The sequence below is a fragment of the Ictidomys tridecemlineatus genome, chromosome 2 (genome assembly GCF_052094955.1).
Source record: "Ictidomys tridecemlineatus isolate mIctTri1 chromosome 2, mIctTri1.hap1, whole genome shotgun sequence".
In the NCBI taxonomy this organism is placed as follows: Eukaryota; Metazoa; Chordata; class Mammalia; order Rodentia; family Sciuridae; genus Ictidomys; species Ictidomys tridecemlineatus.
The window spans coordinates 75,392,687-75,415,100 of record NC_135478.1 but is presented as its reverse complement, the minus strand read 5'-3'; the positions used below and the strand labels follow the sequence as shown (position 1 = coordinate 75,415,100).

The 22,414-nt window shown below is 46.2% G+C and overlaps 2 pseudogenes; both read left to right on the top strand.

Moving 5' to 3' along the window:
* Window positions 1-18,527: 18,527 nt before the first annotated feature.
* LOC144368230 (R3H domain-containing protein 2 pseudogene) lies at window positions 18,528-19,980 on the top strand (annotated as a pseudogene).
* A 212-nt stretch (window positions 19,981-20,192) lies between these two features.
* LOC144368229 (R3H domain-containing protein 2 pseudogene) lies at window positions 20,193-21,282 on the top strand (annotated as a pseudogene).
* Window positions 21,283-22,414: the final 1,132 nt, after the last annotated feature.

Below are 22,414 nucleotides of genomic sequence, written 5' to 3'. Positions count from 1 at the left end.
AGTTGCCCCGTGGAGTTATATGCCACTGGACACCGTATTTCACAATGCAGAGAGAACATGCACAGAACACTGTTTTGGGCCTCCACCCTTCTGAGCCTGGCACAGGGTCTGTTCATTGAACTCATCTAACACAAAGTAAATCCATCATAGTTGAAATTTCAGGTTGATGGGGTCTGAGAGCTGCAATGATCCAATGGGATCTGGGGAAGTGAGCATTGAAAGGGGAATTCTTCGACTCCTCTCTCATTTGGAGATTTGCAACTGTCGGAGGCCTGTGACCCCCCCCCCCCACACAGGGAGGGTGTGAGAACCCAGAGGAAGGGGGCAGGGTGACGTGTGAGCCAACATAACCTCAACTGGTGTAGGCAGGAATGGGAGCTCTCACTGTCTTAACAACTTGCATTTTATGTTTCTATTTCTAAAGATGAGCCCCTGCACAGCATGTATGACTCCGACAATGAAGAACTCTGGGTAGGTTACAACACTCCAAGCAGAGCCAGTGGGCACAGGTGCCTGGGGCCGTCAGGTTACACCTGCTGCTCTGCAGATCCGAGGAAGTGGGGTATGAAATCAGAAAGAAAAAGGAAACGTGTGCAAGTGTCCGACTCGTTTGGACAATAAATATCCCAGTGGCCTAAGAGGGAGAGGCCCGGGACCTCTGGGCTCTGAGCTTGCTGGGTGTGTGACCATCTTTGATGGCTCTGCTATTTAAAGATGCTCTTTCCTGGAAGGCCAGGTCTTTCCCGCCTTGGCCACAGGCTTGGGTTATGTTGGGTAGCACCTCCTGGGAACTGTCCCCCAGAGATGTTGGCCAACATCGGAAGCCACAGGACTCTCTCTCTCTCAGGCCCAAGCCTGAGCCTGGAGATAAAGTTCCTCTGGCACGTGCCACGCAGCCGGTGAGCCGTCGGCCCTCCCCCGCTCTGCACTCCCAGGACTTGCAGGTGGGGACTTGGGTCACAGGACACTGCCCGGAGTGGGTGGGTGAAGGAGCATTTATTTCCTCTTGGATTACTGCATGTGCACCAGCATCCTAGAAGGGAAGGAGAGGCTTAAGCTTGGCTCATGTCAGTCTCTCCACTTTGCCCAAGGCCAGTGCTTCAATTTGCAGCTATTTGTGAGGACTCTACTCTGTCCAGCTGCCCCATGAGCCCCCCCGCCCCATGGCCAGGCAGGAAGTGGCTGCTGGGCTTGCTACAAACCCGCCCTCACAGCCCCACTGGCTCCTAGGATTGAGCAGGCCCAGGACGGAGCCTCTGGGCAGCAGGGCCAGAGGTCACTGGTCCTTTCAGACACTGTTCCAGCTGGACAGGGCCACAATGTCCCCGTACTCCAGCCATGCCCCTGCCTGTTCCCTGTTCCTTCCTTCCCAGTCCATCCATGGCTCGGTGCTAACCCTGATAGTCCCCATTTATTCACATGGCTCCAATTTCTTGCCTCACTTGAGGACTAAAGGGGTTTGGGCAAGTCACATTACCTTTCAACTTGGGTTCACTGTTTCTAAAGGACCCCCCAAAATGCACTGGGGCTATTGTGAGGATTCAATATTGGATATTGATTCAACATTCAATATTCCAAGTCCCTAAGCTCATCCCAGGCATCCAAGAGCCACTTACTACATGAAATTGGTTTGTCATTACCTGCCACAGGACCCCGCCCTGTCCCCAAGCCCACAGCAAAGTGTTCCCACCATAGAAAGGGATCCATCCTCTTACTTCTTCAAGTTCTTAGACTGAAGCAAAATATGACCAGAAGAGTTGGCATGAGGATAGGCAATGGGCATTATTCGGGAGAAAGAAAACAGGTAGTAAAGGGAGCAGCAGGGAGGGAAGACCCAGTCATGCACAGAACGTTCTGGAGACAGTGGCTGCCTCCTGGAGGATCAGGATGTCAGAGGCCTCCCTTCTTGTCACGTAGTGGAATTGGAGGGCTGTAGATCAGAGACCCCTTCCTTCCCTCACTGCACAGCGGGGCCACCCAGGCCCTAGAGATGAGGACACAAGAGGGCCCCGAGGTCAGACCCCATGGATCCGGAGGCCCCACGTCCTCACCTCCACTCTGCTCCCACTTTCTTTCCCGTGGCCACCCACCCCTCATCACCACGACGGCTCCTAGACACTCAGAAGACTACTTTGCCAATGATGAGGCCTGAGAGAGTGACAACCTGCCATTTATCCCCCCTTCTCATCTACTTTTTATCTTTTCTTTCTGAGCACCTGCTTTGAGCTCTTGCCACTTCCTTTTCTGATCTTCATCCTGAAAGACCTAGTAGGCCCATCCAGGGAGCTGAGATCCCTGGTCCTTTCACTGTCTATATAACCTCTCTCTCTGGCTCTCCTCTTTTTTAAATAAGGCTCTGGTTTCTGTCCCCAGACTGCACCCTTGAACTGTGGGTGCTGGGCTAATGGCCAAAAAGCTGGGCCCCGGCCCTGATGCTGGGGGCCACAGATATATTCTGTTTTTCTCCGAGTACCCCACGCAGTTCTGCACTGGGTGACTTTGGACATACATGGTCATTTTCTGCCGTCCAGCTATTAAGAAATTAATTTTGAGTCCACAGAGAGGAGCCAGGATTTCAACGGATATGAAAAGGAGGGAGAACGAGTGTGGAGGGGCAGGCGGGGGTGCGGCCCAGGGGGACATGTGTGCTCCATTGCTGACCTAACTGTCTTTTTGGCACATCAGGAAAACCAGTAAAAGCAAGGAGAGGACTGGCATGGCTACCAGCGTGTGTGAGCACCCAAGTGGAGATAAGAGGAGTAGTGAAAACCCATTCAGGCAACTGAAGGGAGTCTGGAGAGTATTTGCCAGGAAATGGAAACCCACTTGTGGGAACTTCTACCATCACCTTCGACTGCTCCTTAATCTGGAGGAGAGAGCTTATGGGTGCCTGCAGGGCTACCACATGCATGACTTCAGGGGGTGAAGAGTGCTCCCAGATTTACTCAGTGACTTGCTCTGCAGGACCCAACTGTAATAAGCCACCAAACTTCTTTTATCCAAGAGGAGAGTTAGTGCTAGAATCCTCCATCTCTCTGTGTGTGTGATGAAAAATGTAGGTTGGTCTTGACCACCTTCTCTTCTGGCCTCCTGGGAGAAGGGTGGGGTGGACAAGGGCAGCACAGGCTCCTTCTCCTGCAGGCACAGCTTGGCAGGTCCTGGCATCTGGTAGAAAACAAGAGAGGGTCCAAGACCGGTTGGGATCTGCCCAAGCCCTGGGAGCCCTTAGAGAGAACTAGGGTGGCCTCACGGCACTGTACCTTAAGTTGAGCTTCTATGGGACTTATCCTTCCATATGCTTTTCATATGTAAAACTCAAAAGAGTGTACGCGTGCGTGCACGCGCGTGCATACACATGCGCGCGCACACGCGCGCACACACACACACACACAGGAAATTCGATGCCATGCTAACTGGGTCTATGTTAAGGTCAGGATTACAAGTTGCTTGTCCCTTTTATTTTCCATAGTGATAAAAGAAATAGTTGAATTATTACAACTTAAACAGAACACGGGACTACATTATGCCCTAAAATTTATTTTTTAAATTTGCTACAGCCATAATGGTCTTCTTTTGGTTGAAAGGCATATGCAAGGTTTGGTAGTGATAGAGAGAAGAATGATCATTTCCAGATAAAAGAAAGCTCCAGGAAGCTGTCCATATTTAAAATGGGGGTCTCAGGAGGATGCTGCTGAGGGTAGGGCTGCAGGGCAGGGTCCTGGCTACCCTGGGTCCTCAGGCCTCCTGCTTCTCAGGGGGCCCAGCTGTGTTATCCTTTGCACCCCCTTTCCCTCTGCCTCAGGTCACTATCCAGGGGAGTGGCCCCTCTAAGGCTGCCCAGGGGGATGCCCCGGGGAATTTGCCCTTGGAGGACATTTGCAAACGCTCTCCGCCCACAGACGACACACTCAGCAGAGGGCAGCACACAGACCTCGCAGCTCTCTGACCTAGACCTTGCGGAGGTCAGGGCCCATTTGGACACCTGGGAGGACGGACCGTGGCCACGGGACCCAGAGGAGCTGCAGCTTGCTGAGTGACGGGAGGGAGGCTGGAATCAGACAGGACATCCAAGGACAGAAGCTGCCTCCCGCCGTCCTCTCCCACGTCTGAAGAGGGCGCTCCATTTGAAATGGAGACATTGTTCTGAAATGGGAAGCTGCTCCAGTCAGACAGGAGGTCAAAGGACAGGAACTGCCCTGGGGCCTGTCCTTGTGACAGCTAGAGGCAGTTGATTTTGGGTTGTATGATCTCGGATCAGATTCAGAGATGTGCTCCCTACTCGGTGCTGGAGGTTTGCATCTTAGACCTTCTGCCAGCCCCTCCCCCTCCTTTTGAACTTTACCTAAAGCTCATGGGGAAAAGCGGCCCAAACAAAGGGGACCTGGGGCCCACACTCCACGCCCCGAGAAGTCCCCAACCTTGTGTCCTGTCCCAGTGAGAAGTCCCCAACCTCGTGTCCTGCCCCAGTGAGAAGTCCCCTCAGCCTCGTGGCCTGCCCCAGTGAGAAGTCCCCTCAGCCTCGTGGCCTGCCCCAGACTTCCTAGCGGAGATCCCTGGACTCTGCCTGTCCCCGCTCAGCTCCTCCCCCCTCGAGGGCACCGCCACGCTCCAGGCGCCAATTATGTGTAATCACTGTGCTCCGAATGGACACTAGTGACTGATGTCACTCTTTAACCTACTGAGTCAGGCATTACCTGATCCTCCTAGGAGGCGACTGCGGTGCTTGAGTAAGCAGGGGACGCTGGCCTGGGGTGGCCACCGGAATGCTCATGAGGAGCCACACCTCCTAATGCCCTCACTGAGCCTTACTAAAAACTTAGCATTAACTTAAAAGCCAGGAATACAGGTTTTTGGTTTTTTTTTTCTCTCTCTGAAAAGCAAATTCAAGCCCAGGGAGCTTCCTCTGAATTCTACCAAATAACTTGCCGGCATCAGGCCGTCCCCTGGCCGCTCCTCCTGAGGTCGCTGCGGAGGCCAGGTGGATGCACAGCTCTGCACCATCAGGAGAGCCCTGGCGCCGCCAGACAGGAAAGGGGATTACAGACCAAACGCTCCTGAAGGCGCTCCCAGGCTGCCACCGAGCAGCGGCCACATGAGAGACAGGAAGGGAAAGGACCTGGGATTTCAGGGCAGGGTCCCTGGGCTGGTGAGGACAGGATCCCGCCCTTTGGGTGCTGTGGGTGGAGGGGGAGAGAAACAGTGCCATCGGGTCAGTGGGGTGGACATTTGGTGACAGAGGGTCTCTGAGACTGGATGCTCCTCGGGGAGGGTGTGGGGTGTGGGGTGTGGCCACAGGCTGTGGCCATGGAGGGGCCCCTCAGGAGGACAGGATTGGAGATGCTGAGTGGTGCCGCAGACACGTCCCCTTCTCAGCAGGTCCTTTGTCCTCCTGCTCAGTCAGTGGCTCAGATCAGTGGTCAGCAGACCTGGGCGCAGGCTGGACTCTTCCACTAAGCCACTGAAGCCCCAGCCCAGCGGGCCACGGTGCCCCTGCTGGCTGCTCCCCCAGGACTGAGCTGCTGGACACCAGGCAGCACCACACGGGCAGGAGGAAGGGCCCCGTCCTGAGCCACCGGGGGGCAGCTGATGTGTGAGGAGGGGACAGGGGCTTCCTTTCAGGAAAATGACATAGCGTGCGGCAGGGATGGAAACCCGGAGGCGGGTGCCTCCCTGGGCTCAGGGGCCTCCCCTGGGCTGAGCACCTCTCCTGGGCTGCCCTGGGCTGGGTGCCTCCTCTGGCCTGGGTGCCTCCCCTGGGCTGGGCGCCTCCCCTGGGCTAGGCGCCTCCCTGGGTTCAGGGGCCTCCCCTGGGCTGGGCACCTCTCCTGGGCTGCCCTGGGCTGGGTGCCTCCCTGGGCCAGCCTGCAGCAACCTTGGGGTGAGGAGAATTGGGAATGAAGTGAGGGAAGCCCTTGGTTCAGGAGTCCAGAGCATGTAGACCACGGCTGACTTGGGTTCAGGATTTCTGTCGCCAGGAAACCAACGACATTTCCCTGTCTCGGGTCCATCACCCCTCAGTGTGTGACTCTGGGCAAGTCACTTCCCTGACCAAGAGCTGCAGGGCAGAGCCCTTGCCCTGCCGCCCACGGGGCTGACGGGGGGTCTCAGGAGAAGGTAGGGGACAGTCACCCACCCCACAGCAGCCTGCCCAGGTGAGGGCTGGAAAGGAACTTCCCATCTTCCATGACTTGTAGCCACCCGAGTCTCCTCACTGGAGGCCGTCGTGCGTGGCTGCCCTGGGCCTCTGGTTACTGTCTGAATTCTCTGCTCGCTTACGAAGCACCGGTCATTTTCCTTCAGGTTTTATTTTATTTCTGTATTTGCTTCTATCTGATAGGCAGGCCCTGTGGAAGTCCCCTGTAACAGAGCAGGGGACCTCCCAGGACGGAGAACCCTTTCCCGGGTTCTCAAGCTTCTAAGTGGATCTGAGTTCAGCCACTGGCCCCAGCGCGGGCGCTTGGTCACCGTACCGTCATGTCTCAGTAGAGCTGTGTCCCCCACCAGCCCAGGGGGCACCACAGCTGCCCCCACCCCAAGACAGCGGGGGAGCCGGAGAACAGAAGTGGAACCTGGGAAAAGCTGACCCTTTCCCATGGCCTTCTGCCACCAGGGCGTCAATAGCCATCCCTTCTGAACACATTTTCCAGGATTAGGGTTCAAGGGACCGAGAAGATCACAAAAAGTTTTCAAATGCATAATATAGCACACAAGGGACCCAAAGTCATGGAGACCCCCTTCCCGTGTCCCGCAGAGGTTCTGCAGCACGAAATGGGCATCTGGCCAAACGAGGGAGCGGCAGGCTCTGTCCCTCTGACTTCTGCACTGAGGCCCTACAGGGGACCCCGCGGTGACTGCAGTCTGCACAGCAGGGGCTGACTTTGGGCAAGGAAGGCCAGGAGCAGGAGTGTGCACACCCAGAGCAGGGGCAGCCCAGCCCTTTCTCAGACAGTGAGACAGATCTTGTCTGTAAGACCCTGGGAGCCTGGAGACCTTGACAGAATTCACTAAGCCCCTGCTCCAGAAGGCCACCTCCCCAGCAGCTCCTCAGTCTGAACTAACTGCTCACCACCTGGGTGTGGTCAGTGAGGGCAAAGCTGATTATTCTGCAACTGTCGCGGGGGCAGTTGGCTTGGAGTGTTCCGAGTTCCGAGTCAGTTAGGAGTCAGGCAGACCACTGGGGGTTCGGGGTGGCCACATGACCAGAGAGGAGCCAATCCTGGGGGTAGGGGGAAATTTGGACACCTCTTCCCCCCGCCCCACCCTGAGCCTACAAGAGGGTTTTATCACAGACAAAGGCATTGATTTGCCCTTTGTGTCAGAGATTGAAAGGTAGAGCCAAGCGCTGAGTCAGAATTTGGGTCATTCTCTGGGGCCAAGCACTTCCTCTAGGACACCAAGTTATCTTCCTGTAGCTACATTGGGAAAGAGAGTGAGGTGAGCCCTTGATTCAGTGTCCAGGGCATGAGCTGGTGGTCTCAGGTGTTGAAGGATCTCTATCCCCAGGAAACCAACTATATTCCCTGCCTTAGATTCATTTGCTCCTCAGAGACGTGACACTGGGCAAGTTAACATCTCAAAAACTTTAGTGCCTTAAGCCATAAAACAGACCTCGAGCTCCTACTGTGCCCACCCTACATCACTTGAGATAAGAGATTGTTCTGTGAGCCATAAAGCATCATACCCATGCCAGTGTGGGAAAGGGAGGAAGGCTCTGGACTCCCCTGACTTGTTGCCTTCCAGGTATCCTCTCTGAAGCCCACCAGGATTGTAGATCCTGCTTGTTCTTTCAGACATGTAATAATCGAACACTAGTGTAGGTGAACTTGTGAAGCACCAGTGATTTTTCTTCAGATTTTTTCTGTATTATTTCAGCCTCCTAAAAACTGTGAAGCACATCTTATTAACATTTCTGACATCACAGGACAGGAAACAGCCACAGGAGCTAAGGAACAGTCCCAGCTCCATGTGACTTTGATTCCAGGGCTTCAGGTACCAGCACCCATGCTCTTGGTCACTGTTTTGTCCTTGATTTCTACATTGCCTCATCTAAATAAATTGACTCTTCCTGCAGAGTCTTTGGTTGTTTTCAATGCACACCAAGAATGCAAGATCCATCTGAACCAAGTCCTATTTTGAACTGGATACCAGCTAAATGTTAAGGTCTAAAGTTTGACTTGGGATTAAATTATTAATAATACTTTTATCGGGAAGATGTCTACAGCTCTCCCCTTTAAAAAATATTGCCGAATATTAAAAAAGAAGAAGAAAAAAAGATAATACATTGAGATAAAAGTTGCACACAGGGATTGATCCTGGGTGGTGTCTCCAGGAGTTGTTCAGCAGCATCAAAATGAGCACCTGGCAAATAACAGGGAAGTATCCATCCCACGGAACCCACTCCATTAAAGTCCCTGTGGGAACAGTCAGTAAGAAGCTGACTCAAAGAGTAGTAATTGTAGTTTATTTGGTGCATCATATTTAGAGACAAGCTATAAAAATGTCATGCCATATTTTGTAATTGAGATATAACTCACATTCCATAAAATTCATTTTTTAAAAGTATATAATTCAGTGACTTTTTTTTCCTTTTAGAATCTATACAGGTTTTGCAATTATCACTACACTGTTCCAGTAACTTTCATCACCCTGAAAAGAAAACCCTATACTTAGTACCAGTTAGTCTTTTCTCTCCACCCACCTCTCAGTCCTGGAAACCTCTGTTCTACTTTGGTTCTATGGACTTTTCTCCCCTCGACATTTTATATAAATTGAATTACATGACGTGGGCTGCCTTTTGTGTCTTCAAGAAGCCAAAGGTTTTTCAAGATTCACCAGCCTTTGTAATGCATCTGTACTTCATCCTTTTCATAGCTGAATAATCTCCATTGTATGGATATAACACCGAGTACCTATGTACTGGTTGATGGATAGTTGGGCTGTTTTCATTTTTTTTTTTTAAAGAGAGAGTGAGAGAGAGAGAGAGAGAGAGAGAGAGAGAGAGAGAGAGAGAGAGAGAGAGAGAGAGAGAGAGAGAGAATTTTTAATATTTATTTTTTAGTTCTCGGTGGACACAACATCTTTGTTGGTATGTGGTGCTGGGGATCGAACCCGGGCCGCACTGCATGCTGTTTTCATTTTTGACTGTTATTTTGGCTCTTTGGCTGATGTGTGAACATCCATGTACCAGGAAACAAGTGTTTTCAATGAAATCTAATGGATCTGTTTTTGCTTTCCTGGACTGTGCCACAAAAGGAAAGACACATCCTATCTAAGAAGTCATAGCCAAACCCAAGATAACTTAAAGATTTTACTCTTCTTATTTCTGTGTCTAAGATTTTGATAGTTTAGAGGTTACATTTAAGTCTCTGATCTATTTCTAACTTCTGTGTTTGGTGTGAGGTAGAGGTCCAACTTCATTCTTTGCCTGTAGATATCCAGTTGTCGCACAACATTTGTTGAAAAGACTGTTCTTTCCCCACTGAATGTGCTTTGTGTCCTCTTCCAAAAATCAATCCACTATCAATGGGAGGTTTTTTTTCTGGGCTCTGGATTCTACTCCCTTGATCTTTATTTCTTACAACAGTACCCTGTGAACATGAATATGGGAACTTTAGAGTAAGGTTTTAAATTGGAAAGTGTGATTATGTCATCTTTGTTATTTTTATGTGTCTGGTCCCATGCATTTCCATATGAATTTTGTGACTGTATCACTTTTTGCAAAAAAGGCGGCTGGACTTTTTGTAGAAATTTGAATCTGTAAAATGATTAGTAGAGCATAGCACCTAAACAGAAATATTCAATTTTATGAACATGTATTCCTTTGCATTTACTTACAATTTTAAACCTTACTGAGGTATAATACCTCACAATTTTACATAAATTACACACATTTAATGTAAACATATTGGTGAGTTTGAACATGTGTATATGATTGCAATTCAACTGAGATATCAAATATATCCATCAAGTCCTTAGTGCTTTAGTTTTCCAAAACAAAGTTTTTCCAAAACTTTAAAAAAAAAAAACCTTTGAAGGTGTACAGTGTGGTACATTACAGGTACAATGTTGTACAGTTGAACTCTAGAGCTTAATTCATGTCACTTAACAAACTTTATACCCACTGAAGAACAATTCCCCATTTCCTCCTCCTTCCAGCCACTGGCAATTACTATGGTATTAATTGATTCTATGTCTTTGATGGTTTTAGTTACCTAGTTAGACTCGTTGGTGGTGCTGGGGCTCAAACCCAGGGCCTCATGCATTCTCTACCACTGATTTACACCCCTAGCCCTTTACTTTGAGCCAGGGTCTTGCTAAGTTGCTGAGAGTCTTGCTAAGTTGTCCAGGCTGGCCTTGAACTTGTGATGCTCTTGCCTCAACCTCCCAAGTAGCTGGGATTACAGGTGTGCACCATCGTGCACTATTTGTCCCTCTGTGGCTGGCTCACTTAGTATAATGTTCCCTAGGCTCATCCATGTTCTCACAAGTAGCAGGATCTCATTCTCTAAGGGTGAATAATATTCCATCATATATATCTATATATAATGCACATATAATGTGATCTATCCCATTTTCTTTATTCCATTCATCTATTGACATATAGGTTGTTTCCACACCTTGGCAATTGTGAATAATGAGATTAATGTGGAATTGCAGATTTCTTCTCGACATACTAGTTTTAATTATTTTGTATATATGCCAAGTAGAGAGTGCTGAATTGTGAAAACATAAGAGGGAGTTTTTAATTTTTTGAGGAATCTCCATACTGTTTTCTGTAATGGCTCTACTAATTCACATTGCAGCCAACTGCACACAAGTGTTCCCTTTTCTCCACACCTTGCCAGCACTTCTCCATCTTTGAGAAGATGCCGTTTGAACAAGTATGAGATACCTCATGATTTGGTCTGCATTCTCTTGATAACCGGTGAGGTTGAGCACCTTCTCATAGATACAGTGGTACTTTTGGAGAAATGTCTTTTCAAGTCCTTTGCTCATTGTGTGTGTGTGTGTGTGTGTGTGTGTGTGTGTGTGTGTGCGCACACGTGTGGTGTGCTGGGATTGAACTCATGGCCTTGTGCATGTGAGGCAAGCACTCTACCAACTGAGCTACGCCCCCAGCCCTCCTTTGTTCATTTTTAAATTGAGTTTTCTCTACTGAGTTGCAGGAGATGCTTCTGTTTCATGACAGTGATACAGATCCTTCTGTGTCACTCACTAGGCATCAGGCATTGCTCACTTTATGAATATAATTCTCTCTTCTGGTGACGCAATCCATAATTATAGTTACATTGGTATTAATGGAATGAAATAGATTATACATATCTACATGTATTTCTAGTCAAGCTGTTTAGTTTCAAAGCTGCATAATGTGTTTTTGAAAATGCTTCATATATCTACCTGAGTGATTTTGTAAAAAGCAGTTCAATGTGTCTGACAGACTAAAACCCAAAGTTGCCCATAATCTTGATTTTTGTTTCTTCATTATGGGACTAAACCCCTGGAGAGTGATGACATTTAGAGTTGTTCAAAAAGTATATTTGAACAAAAAAGTGAATATAAAAAAGAAAAAAAACTATGAACATTTACCTGCTCAAACCTATGGGCAAATATGGTTGAAAACATTTCAGGGTTTTTACTCCTCTTTTAAAAAAATTTTTAGTTGTAGATGGACACATACATTTATTTATTTTTATGTGGTGCTGAGGATCGAACCCAGTGCCTCATGTGCTAGGCAAGTGCTCTACCACTGAGCCACAACCCAGCCCCAGGTTTCTACTCTTATATTGGAACTTTCCATCCATATTCCCACATTCCCTGTCATAAACATGGGAGTTCTTAGAAAGAGCCACATAAAATGATCTCCACGTGCAGTTAATTCCTGTTTCATCTTTACTATTCTCCCATAGTGCCTATTTGGTGGCTGGTAAAAACAAGCAAACACAGAGTGGTAAAGATATAGTTGACAAAGTTTTTGTTTGATAAAGAAGTTTATAATTGCATATTAGATTGTAAATATTTTCTCCCATTTTGTATGTTTTACTGTTCTTTATAGTGGCTATTTGATGCTCCCAAGTTTTTAATTTTTTTCTAAGTCAGATGTAAAAGTTTTTTCTTAAAAGTGTTGCTTATGCTTTTGATGTCATTTCTAATGACACATCGACAAATTCAAGGTTATAAAAATTTACTCCTATATTCTAAGAATTTTTCCCAGTTTAAGCTATTACATTTAATCTTTTTAATGCTTTCAGAGTTAAATTTTGTAGGTAGTGTGAGGTATGGGTCTAATTTGTTGTCCATGAATATCTAATAGTCCTAGCAATATTCGCTGAAAAGACTATTCTTTTTTTTTTTTTTTGGCACTGGGGATTGAACTCAGAGGCACTCGGCCACTGAGTCACATCTCTAGCCCTATTTTGTATTTTATTTAGAGATAGGGTCTCACTGAGTTGCTTAGTGCCTCACTTTTGCTGAGGCTGGCTTTGAACTCAAGATCCTCTTGCCTCAGCCTCCTGAGCTGCTGGGATGACAGGCATGAACCACCACGCCCAAATGAAAAGACTACTCTTTGCTCCATGCGTAGTCTTGGCACCCTTTGGAAAGTAAATTGACCATACATAGAAAATTTATTGTTAGACTCTCAATAATTTATGAGGCAAGAGGATACATACTTATTTATGTATCTTTCCTAATATAGCATCATGCTGTTTTGATCACTACACCTTTGTACTTAAGTATTGAAATGGTAAAATGTGGACCTTTGTGTAGTCAGCTTTCTGTTACTGCTACAAATACCCATGATAACAGGCATAAAAAGATCAAAAGGTTCTAGGTCTTTTGGATATATATATATATACCAAGGAATGGGACAGCTGGAAATATGGTGATTCCATTCCTAATTTTAATCTAACATTTGCATAACACAGGAATATAGCTACATAAACATTTATAGCAGCACAATTAACAATACCCAAGCCATGAAATCAACAATAAGGTGCTCTTCAATAGATGAATGGATAAAGAAAATACGGTATGTCTATCCAGTGGAGTATCATTCACCCAGAAAGAATGGAATCTCACAGCATTTGCTGTTAAATAAGCCAGATCCAGAAAGCCCAAGATCAAATATTTTCTCTGATATGAAGAAACTAGTCCAAAATAAGAGAGAGTGTGGGGGGCGGAAATTAGGGGGGACTAGGTTCCATCAAGCTAGAAGAAAGATCAGTGGAGTAGAGGTAGGGGATTTAGGGGATGGGGAGGGGGGGACAGGATAAGGGAAGAAGAGTGAAATGAATCTGACCTAATTTTCCTATGTACATAATGGAGACACCACAGTGAATCTCACCATTGTGTATATCCACAAGGCACTAAAAACCATAGGAGTAAAATACAGAGCAGTGAGTGGAGGGAAGGGAATGGAACAGTGGAAAGGAGGGTAGGGGGAGAGTGCTGGGGACTGAATTAGAGCAAATTATATTCTATATTTTTATAATTATGTCAAAACGAATCCTAATGTTACTCACAATTTAAAAAAGCCAATAAAAAAAGGTTTCTTCTGGCTCACAATTTTGAGGTTTCAGTCCGTGGCTGATGTTTTTAGACCATCATGGTGGGAAAGCTTGGAAAAGGAAGCTCATTTGCCTCATCATGGTCAAGAATAAAAAGAGAGGAAGAGAAAGAGACTGTGGTCCTGCTATCCCATGCAAGGGCATGCTCCCAGTGACCTACGACCTCCCACAGGCTCCTTCCCATAACAGGTTTTCACCACCTGCCCACAGCACCAAGCTGAGGTCGACCCTCGAACACCTGGGTCTTTGGTGGGCATTCCAGATCCAATTTTCTTCCTCTTTTTTCAAGATTGTTTTGGCTATTTGGGATTTCTTATAATTCCATATGATTTTCAGGATTAGCTTTTTTAGTTGCAAAAATAGTGTCAGAATTTTTAGTGTGTGCACTGGGGATTGAACCCATGGCCTCATGCATGCTAGGTAGGCACTCTACCACTGATCTATACCCCTGGTTCAGTACTGAGGAATGTCACTGAATCTATAGATCATTTTGAAGGGAAGTCTTCCAATCCATGAGTATACCACATCTTTCCAATTACTTAGGTCTTCTTTATTTTCAATGTACCTAGTGTATCAGACTTGTTCCTCCTTGGTTAAATTCATTCTTAAGTGTTTTAGTCTTTTGGATGCTACTGTAAGTTAAATTGTTTTCTTAACTTCATTTTGGACTACCCATTGCTAGTGTATGGAAACATCCATACACAGTTACCTCACTTAGGTATGGGAACATGTTCTGAGAATATGGTTAGGCAACATCATCATTGTGAAAATATCAGAGTTTATTTACACAAACTAAGATAGTTGCAATGTTACTAGGTAATATAGTTTTTATGGGACCAGTATTATATATGCAGTCTGTTGTTGACTGAAATGTTATGTGGCATACCACTCTACTTTGTTGTTCTTATTTTTTAAGTTTAAAAAATCAGAAATGAGTGTTGAATCATATAAATTGTTTCCAGTATGAATTAGGAAAGGTATGTTTTCTTTCATGATGAGGTTATAGCAAAAAAAAAAAAAAATTCACCTAGATGAGAATTAGGGGTCACCAGGATCAGGAAAAAGTGTCACGTCTAAGGACAGTCAGAGGAACTAATCCAGGAATCTGGTGTCTGCAGGTGAACCCCCTAGGGAATCCCCAGAAGGTCTTTTACAGTATAACTATTCTGAGAGTACTGGAGACTAATGTCTTTCAGGTGAGATTTGTGTCTCTCCAAGTCACTTTTGATTATATCACTTCACAGTTCTATGGATGATGCTTTGGCAGCATTTGAGATCATTTGTTCTACATAAATAAATACTCATAAAACTTCATCCAATGTGAAGGTACATAGAATTAAAAAACCACATCCCTCTGCACATTGTCTCCCACATAGATTTTGTGTAATAACTGTGCCACTTACAAAAGCACTGTGAAGAGAGACTCCAGAGGCAAGGATATTTCAAGAATGAGAGGATTGGGGGCACACATGGATGGAGTATGGAACCTGCAGAAGAGAAGAGGGGGAGGGAAGATGACCACAAGGAAAGGATCTTTGCATGTACCATGTATGATGAAAAGATGGGGAGGGAGCAGCAGAATTTTCATGGACCATGAGAGTGTCTGTGGCTGGTAGTGAGTGAGACTTGGTTCTTGTGATAATTGCCCATGGCTGAACATGATTATTCCTGATATTAAAGTCATGCAAACAAGATGATAAGGCTTTCCATGAGGCAGCAGTGCTCCTGCAATCCTGGCTGCATATTAATATGTATATCAGGAAGTCAAGAACATTTTGATTCTTGTGACCTGTTTAAAATAGGAAAGCCTTGATCAAGGCTTTTAGGTTTGGCACAAAGATGGATGGTTGGCTAAAGATAAATGTAAGATACTATTAGATTCTCCCCAGAGAAGCCTCACATGGCTGGGCAAGCTCATAATGGATTCTAAGAGTGGTGATTGGGTCCTGACAAAAAAGACACCATGGGAGGCCACTAACAGAGACTTTGACTATTGTGAAATATGGCATCTGGTATGGCCTAGAATCTAGAGAGCACAATAATCACAAGTTAATCAAAAAGCAACAGTAATCAAGAACTTATAAGATTCCATTTTAGGTAAATAGATAATGTAAAATTAAAGAATGAAAGAAATGATACAGCATGTGCAAGAGCTGGTGGAAAGATGTTTGTCAGCTTTCTAGTACTGTAACAAATGCCTGAGATAATCAACTTATAAAGACAGGAGGTTTATTTTGGCTTATAGTTTTGGAGGCTCCAATCCATGATCAGTTGCTCACATTGCTTTGGGCTTTGATGAGGCAGCATGTTATGATGGAAGCATAGAGCAGAGAAAAACCACTCACCCCATAGTAAGGAAACCAAAAAGAGTCAAAAAGGAAGGGCTTCAGTCTCCCCATCTCCTTTGTGGGTATGCCCACTGATGACCTTGAGACCTCCTGTTAGGCCCCACCTCTTAAAAGTTCCATCTCTTCCAATTAGGCGCCATGGGCTGGGATCAACCTGCCAACACAGAAGCTTTGGAAGGATCTTTTAAGATGTAAACTACAGTGCAAGACAAAGTAGATTTCAGAAAAATATCATGACCTATGAGGAGTGACATCTCACTATGATACACAGGTTGATCCATCAATATAATTCTAAATGCATGTGGACCAAATAACACAGCTTCAAGATGCATGACAGGAAAGCAAAGTAGCCAAGTCAATGATAATAACTGAACACTTCCATATTTCTCCTTCAGGTAATCACAGGAAAAAAGTAGGTAGAAAATCAGTTAGAATATAGAAATGCAAACAAACTAGAACAGCTTGACCTCAGTCACACTTAGAGCACCCCACACTTGAAACAGAGACCACACTTTCTTTACCAGGGCACCAGGATACCATATACAAAACAACTTACATGAACACATTTAACATAAGTGAAATTAAACAAGGTATGTGTTCTCTGACCACCGTGATTTTAAAATAGAAATATATTAGGAAAAGACACCTGAAAAATTCCCAAATATTTGAAAACAATAAAAGAAACCGACACACTTTGAAACAAGCTGTTGTTAAGGTTTAGATATGGTGTCCTCCAAAAGCTCATGTGTGAGACAATGCAAGAAGGTTTGGAGGAGAAATGATTGGGTTATAGCCTTAATCCAAACAGCAGATTAATCCTGATGGGATTAACTGGAGGCAGTGGGGTGTAGCTGGAAGAAGCGGCTCATTGTGGGTATGGCTATGGGGTATATATATATTATACCGTCATGTGAGCTGCTTCCCTCTGCCACACTCTTCTGCCATGATATTCTGCCTCATCTTGAGCCCCAAGGAATGGAGCCAGATGTATATGGACTGAGACCTCTGAAACCATGAGCCCTCAAATAAACTTTTCCTCTCCTAAAATTGTTGTGGTCAAATCTTTTAGTCACAGTGGTGAAACAGCTAAGACCCCGTGGATCAAAGAGAAAGTCACATGAAAATGTGGACAATATTGCAGATTTTATATATAAAATACATATCAAAGTTTGTAGATTGAAACCAAAGCAGTATGTATGGGGTTTCAACCTTAAGAAAGTGCTGAGAAGAGCAAGAACATATCGGAGCCAGGAAAACCAGATGGAGGAAATGATAGAGAAAAGCATCAATCAATGAAATTGCAGCCTCATTAGTTTTCTATTTTCATCAGGGCAGCATGCTGGCTAGTAAGTAAGTGGACAGACCTGGAGACTATCACGCTAAGTGAAATGAACCAATCTCAAAAGATCAAAGGTTGAGTGTTTTTGCTGATATGTGGAAGCTAAACCGCAATAAGGGGTCAGGGGAAGAAAAGAAGTTCAGTACTTTAGACAAAAGTGAAAGAAGGGAAGGGAGTGGGGTTGGAATAGGAAAGACAGTGGAATGACCCTGACATAATTTGCTATGTCCATATATAAAAATAGCTAAACGAATCCTACCCTGTGTACATCTACAAGAATGGGGTCCTAATTAGAAGAAGGTATAAATATGCATGTATAATTTTATCAAAAAGGATTGTACTGTCATGTATAAGTTAAAAAAATAAAAAAGAAACAGGAAAATGGTAAAAGGAGAATCGATGAAGCCAATTGCTGATTCTTTCAGAAAAAGTATAAAAATTGACAGACCTCTGGCTATGCTGATTGAGAAAGATTGAGATTTAAGAGGGCTGGGGAGGAAGCCCAGTGATAGAGCACTTGTCCAGCATGTGTGGAGCCCTGGGTTCCATCCCCCAAAAATAATAATTAAAAAGGAAATGTGAGGAACAACTATATCCATAAGTTTGATGATTTAGATGAACAATCAAGTTCCTTGTAACACAAAACCATCAAAAAACTCAATCCATATAAGAAGCTCAATCCATATAAAAATTTTGAACATGCTTATTAAATAATAAAAATTAGGGATGGGCATGGTAATTGCTCTGTGTTGATAATTGTTCAATGCATACATGAATTAAAACATCACATTGCACCTCTTAAATATGTACAAATATCATGTCAATCAAAACATTAAAATACATATATATATATATAAAATGTGAAATATATATATATATAAAACTCACACTTGGGAGTTAAAATCATGCCCATGAAGGCCCAGCTGTTTCTGATTCCCCCCTCTTCCCTCTCTCTTCTCTTCCTGGTTCTTTTTAGGCAGTATTAGAAATTGAACCCAGGGCCTTGCACATACTAGGCAAGTGCTCTACCAGCTGAGCTACACCCCCAGTCCTCCCCTTATCTTTGTGGATCAGGTACTCCCTCTCCTTCCCCTCTGTCAAGCCACTTTTTTTCTCCCCATCCCCCTGCCAAGAAGAGCCCCCCACTGGCTGGCAGGACTGAGCTGCACCCAGCACCATGAGTGAGATGTGTTGCTTACAGGGGACACCATCACAGGACTGGACTCAGGGAGGCCAAGCCTTTATCCAGGAATCCGTAGAGGTGACTGAATCCTTTTGAAGAACATCTGGACAGTCCCACTACTCAGAGAGATCCTGGAAACAGTGCAAGAATCAGAAGAAAGAAAAAGAAACTGCCGGAAAAACAAGTTTATACCTAAGACTCCAAGTAAGGAAGAAACTGAGAAGCGGGGTGGAGATACCAGTTTGCATCAGGAGACAACAGAAGTGGATGTTCAGCCACGATCCTGTCTGGAGAAGGGGTGGATCTAACTCTAATCATTGGGTGCAGCCTGCCATTGTGGAGGGTCCCCACCTCATTTGCCAATGAACCACTAAATACTCAGGATATAATTGAATTATGCAACAGCAAAATTGAATTATGCAAGTCTGCAAAAGATGTCTCTGAAAAAGAAGACAAGGACAAAAACAAAAGTTGCCAAAGAAGATGCCATCCAGAGACTCCAGCCAAGACTGTGTGGACTCCACTGGAGTAGACTGACAGGTATTTATTGCAAACACTGAAAAAGAAAAAGAGACAGAATCCTCTTGCTAAAACTAGAACAGGGGATTCTGAAATTAATGACATCCACGAGTAATTCAGGAAGTCCCTCAGATGACCTCACATCCCTGAATGCTATTAAACTACCTATTTGGGGATGGACCATGATGTTGACCAAACTTGGAAAGCAGTTTCCATCCACAAAGCCAGTAGCATACAAATCCCTGATCAGAGGGTCTCAGAACATATAAAGGATGAGAAGAACACAGGGATCTGCGGACAGATTCATTCTCAAGAAAGATGGTACCCGGGTGGGCTGAGATGATAATGAAGGTAGCCAGAACAGGTGTCTAAATGACATCAGGCAAGGGCTGAGCTGCACCTCAAGCAGCCACTGGAGCACAGTAGACATGGGAACTCAGGTCCCTGGAGCCACCACCTTGGAGCAGCATCGACTCTGATGGTTCTGTCATTGTCACCAGAAGCTGCAGTGGAATCTCTATCCTCACCCAGGGTGACAGCATTGGCAAGCAGTCAAGGTGGTAGTGCAGGAATGACCTCCAGGCCAGCGTGGCACCAGGTGCCCCAGAAGCATGCAGCCCAGTTGCCTCTGCCCAGTCTATCTGGGGCCTTCTCCCTCATGTTTCTCCATCCAGGCCTCTCAGTAAGTCTTCTTGGAATAATCTCATGATCTCACAGGCAGATGGCCTCAGCAACCTCCCTAGATAAATGAGCCTTAGCCACCAGGGTGCGATTGAAGCAGCCCACCCACTTACCCTTGGCTCTGTCCCAGCCCCTACTATCTCCCAGCATTCTCAGCAGACAAGCTTCACTGTGGCTCCTGCAAAGCTCCTCCCACTTCTGCCTCTTCTGTCTCTAGCCTTGCACCACCTGTTGAAGTCCGTGAAGACCCCCTGTCTGAACAGGTCTGGGTTTCTTGCTGTTCCCCTGGATAGTATCCTAACCCCAACCAGCGATTTCAACCTCTCCCTCACATTCGCTCACTAGTCTACCGCCCCCAAAGTGAGAAAGAGCTGCCTCGGCCATCCCGGTAGCTGCTTAGTGGCCCATGAGGCCTAGAGTGGATTAACCCCGGCATGATTGGGGATGACAATGCCAGTCCTGCTCAGCAACCCAAGGGACAGCACGGGAGCAGGCAGATGAGGCTTGTGGTTTGGTATTCATCAGCACCTTCTTCCTAAGCTCCATCCTAGTGGGTGATGACACAATATGTGGTCCAGATGCCTTTCCAGCAACCCATGCTGGTCTCTGAGAGCCAGTCTATGCAAGAAGGCCTCTGGGAAGTGGCTGTATCTGTGGCCCAGCAGGGTCCTCCAGCTCAGCAGAATGGTATGAGCCATTCTGTGGGGTTTCAGTGACCTCCCTGCTTTGAGCAGCCCCAGGACGCCTCAGTCTCCCCTCTCTCTCTGTGGTCCCTTACACATGCCAGAGCTCAGATACTCAAGAGTGCCACCCTCTGGACCAGGCATGCTGGTCATGGAGCCAAACATCTCTGATAGACCCTAGACTCCTCCAGAACCATGGTCTACTGGGCTCACTGGAAATATTACAGCATGGACTAGTGGGGTCAGACACCTGGAGGCCTGTATCATCCTGACGGGAGCCCCCAGGCCAGCGCTCAAATGAGTGGTACCCCTGTCATACCTCCTAGCCAGTCTCTAGTACCCTTTCCTTGATCAGCCTCAGTGGCCTCAGCACAGGACTCAGTCCCTTCCTGTTCTCAGTCTCCTCACCTCGGGGTCCAGCACAGGATGGTGGGCACTACTCTTTTGGGTCAGCCCATCTGCCCTGTGTTGCTCCAAGGTCAGTGGACTTACCATGGACAGAGTGAGCTAGAACATGGAAACCGGAATCAAGAGACAAACACACAATTCTGCCTCCAATGACCTGGGGATGGCAGGTGTTGCCCTGAGGTGGGTGCTGGAGGTGACTGATCTCCACGGGGCACCTCCCTTACTGAGGTGGACACACTTCACTCAGTTCACCAGGTCTGGTACCACGATCCAGCGACTCCAGGATGCTGGGGTGGAGGTGGGGGTTGCTGAGAACCTGCTGTCACTCAGATGTTCCTGCTTCTTTGTACACTATTGTGGCCATGTCCCCTCCCCCCAGCTCCACATGTTTCCCTTCACCTCAACAACTCCAGGAATAACTTCAAAGTTCAAGTGAGCCCCAAAGAACAAAGGCACGAGGATCCTAGAGCCAGCCACCTCCCTTGAAGAGGAGCGGGCAGAGTTCAGACAGGGTAGAGAAGGCCTGAGGATCGTGGCTGACCAAGGGGAAGAGTAGTACGTTGGAGATGCCACCCTGGAGCCCAAGGATGAGGGATGGAGAGAGACAGATTCTCACACTGGCACTCGACTCTCCACCCTCCTGCCAGGGTCCCCATTTCCCCCTAACTTGTCCCCTTCTGCTTCCCATCCTCTTCTCCCATCTTTAATCTCTTCTCCCACCATGAAATTTCCTTCTCATTTTCTGGTCTGGTAGAATTGGGAGGGTCCCACAATCTCCTAGGCTTTTTTTTTTTTTAAGAGAGAATTTTAATATTTTTTAGTTCTCGGCGGACACAACATCTTTGTATGTGGTGCTGAGGATCGAGCCCAGGTCACACGCATGCCAGGCGAGCGCGCTACTGCTTGAGCCACATCCCCAGCCCTTCTGGGCTCTTATTTCTCAACAGTCCAAGGTTTTTCCTTTGTTGTAGTCTTTATGAATACATTTATATGGATAGAATTAAGAAAAACAAAATTGGTTTCCCTGCTTTCTCCCTCCCTCCATCTTGGCCCCCCAGACCTCACAGAGTCAAACCCTACCTCGGATGCACTCTACATTGTTTTCTGTTTATTTGGGAGATTATTGGGGGAAAGGTTGAATTTTTGCTTTTAAATATATTTTTTAAAATCTGTCACTGGGAGGAAGAAGAAGATCTGGCTGGCTTTGTGAATCACACCAAACATTCAAGGAATGATTACTGCTAATTCTATCAAACTCTTCTGTAAAATAGAAGGCTTCCCAAATAAAGTGCAAAGTCAGAAAAACAAAACAAAACATGAAAACAGACCACATGGACACACCCTTTATGAACATAGGCACAAAAATACTAAATAAAATCAAATCCAACAAAATTTAAAAATGCAAATAGGACTTATCCCAGAAATGCAAGAGTCATTCAACATCCATTCAAAAAGAATCCATCAGGAGCCTGAGGCAGGAGGATCATGAGTTCAAACCCAGCCTCAGCTACTTAGCAAGGCCTAAGCAACTCAGCAAGACCCTGTCTTCAAATAAAATATTTAAAAAGGGCTTAGGATGTGGCTCAGTGGTTAAGTGCCCCTTGATCTGGGGCTGTTCCTCTGATTGGGACTCAAAGGGGACTGTTTCTGGGGCTGTCGGGGCTCCAAGAAGGCAGCCACATTACTGG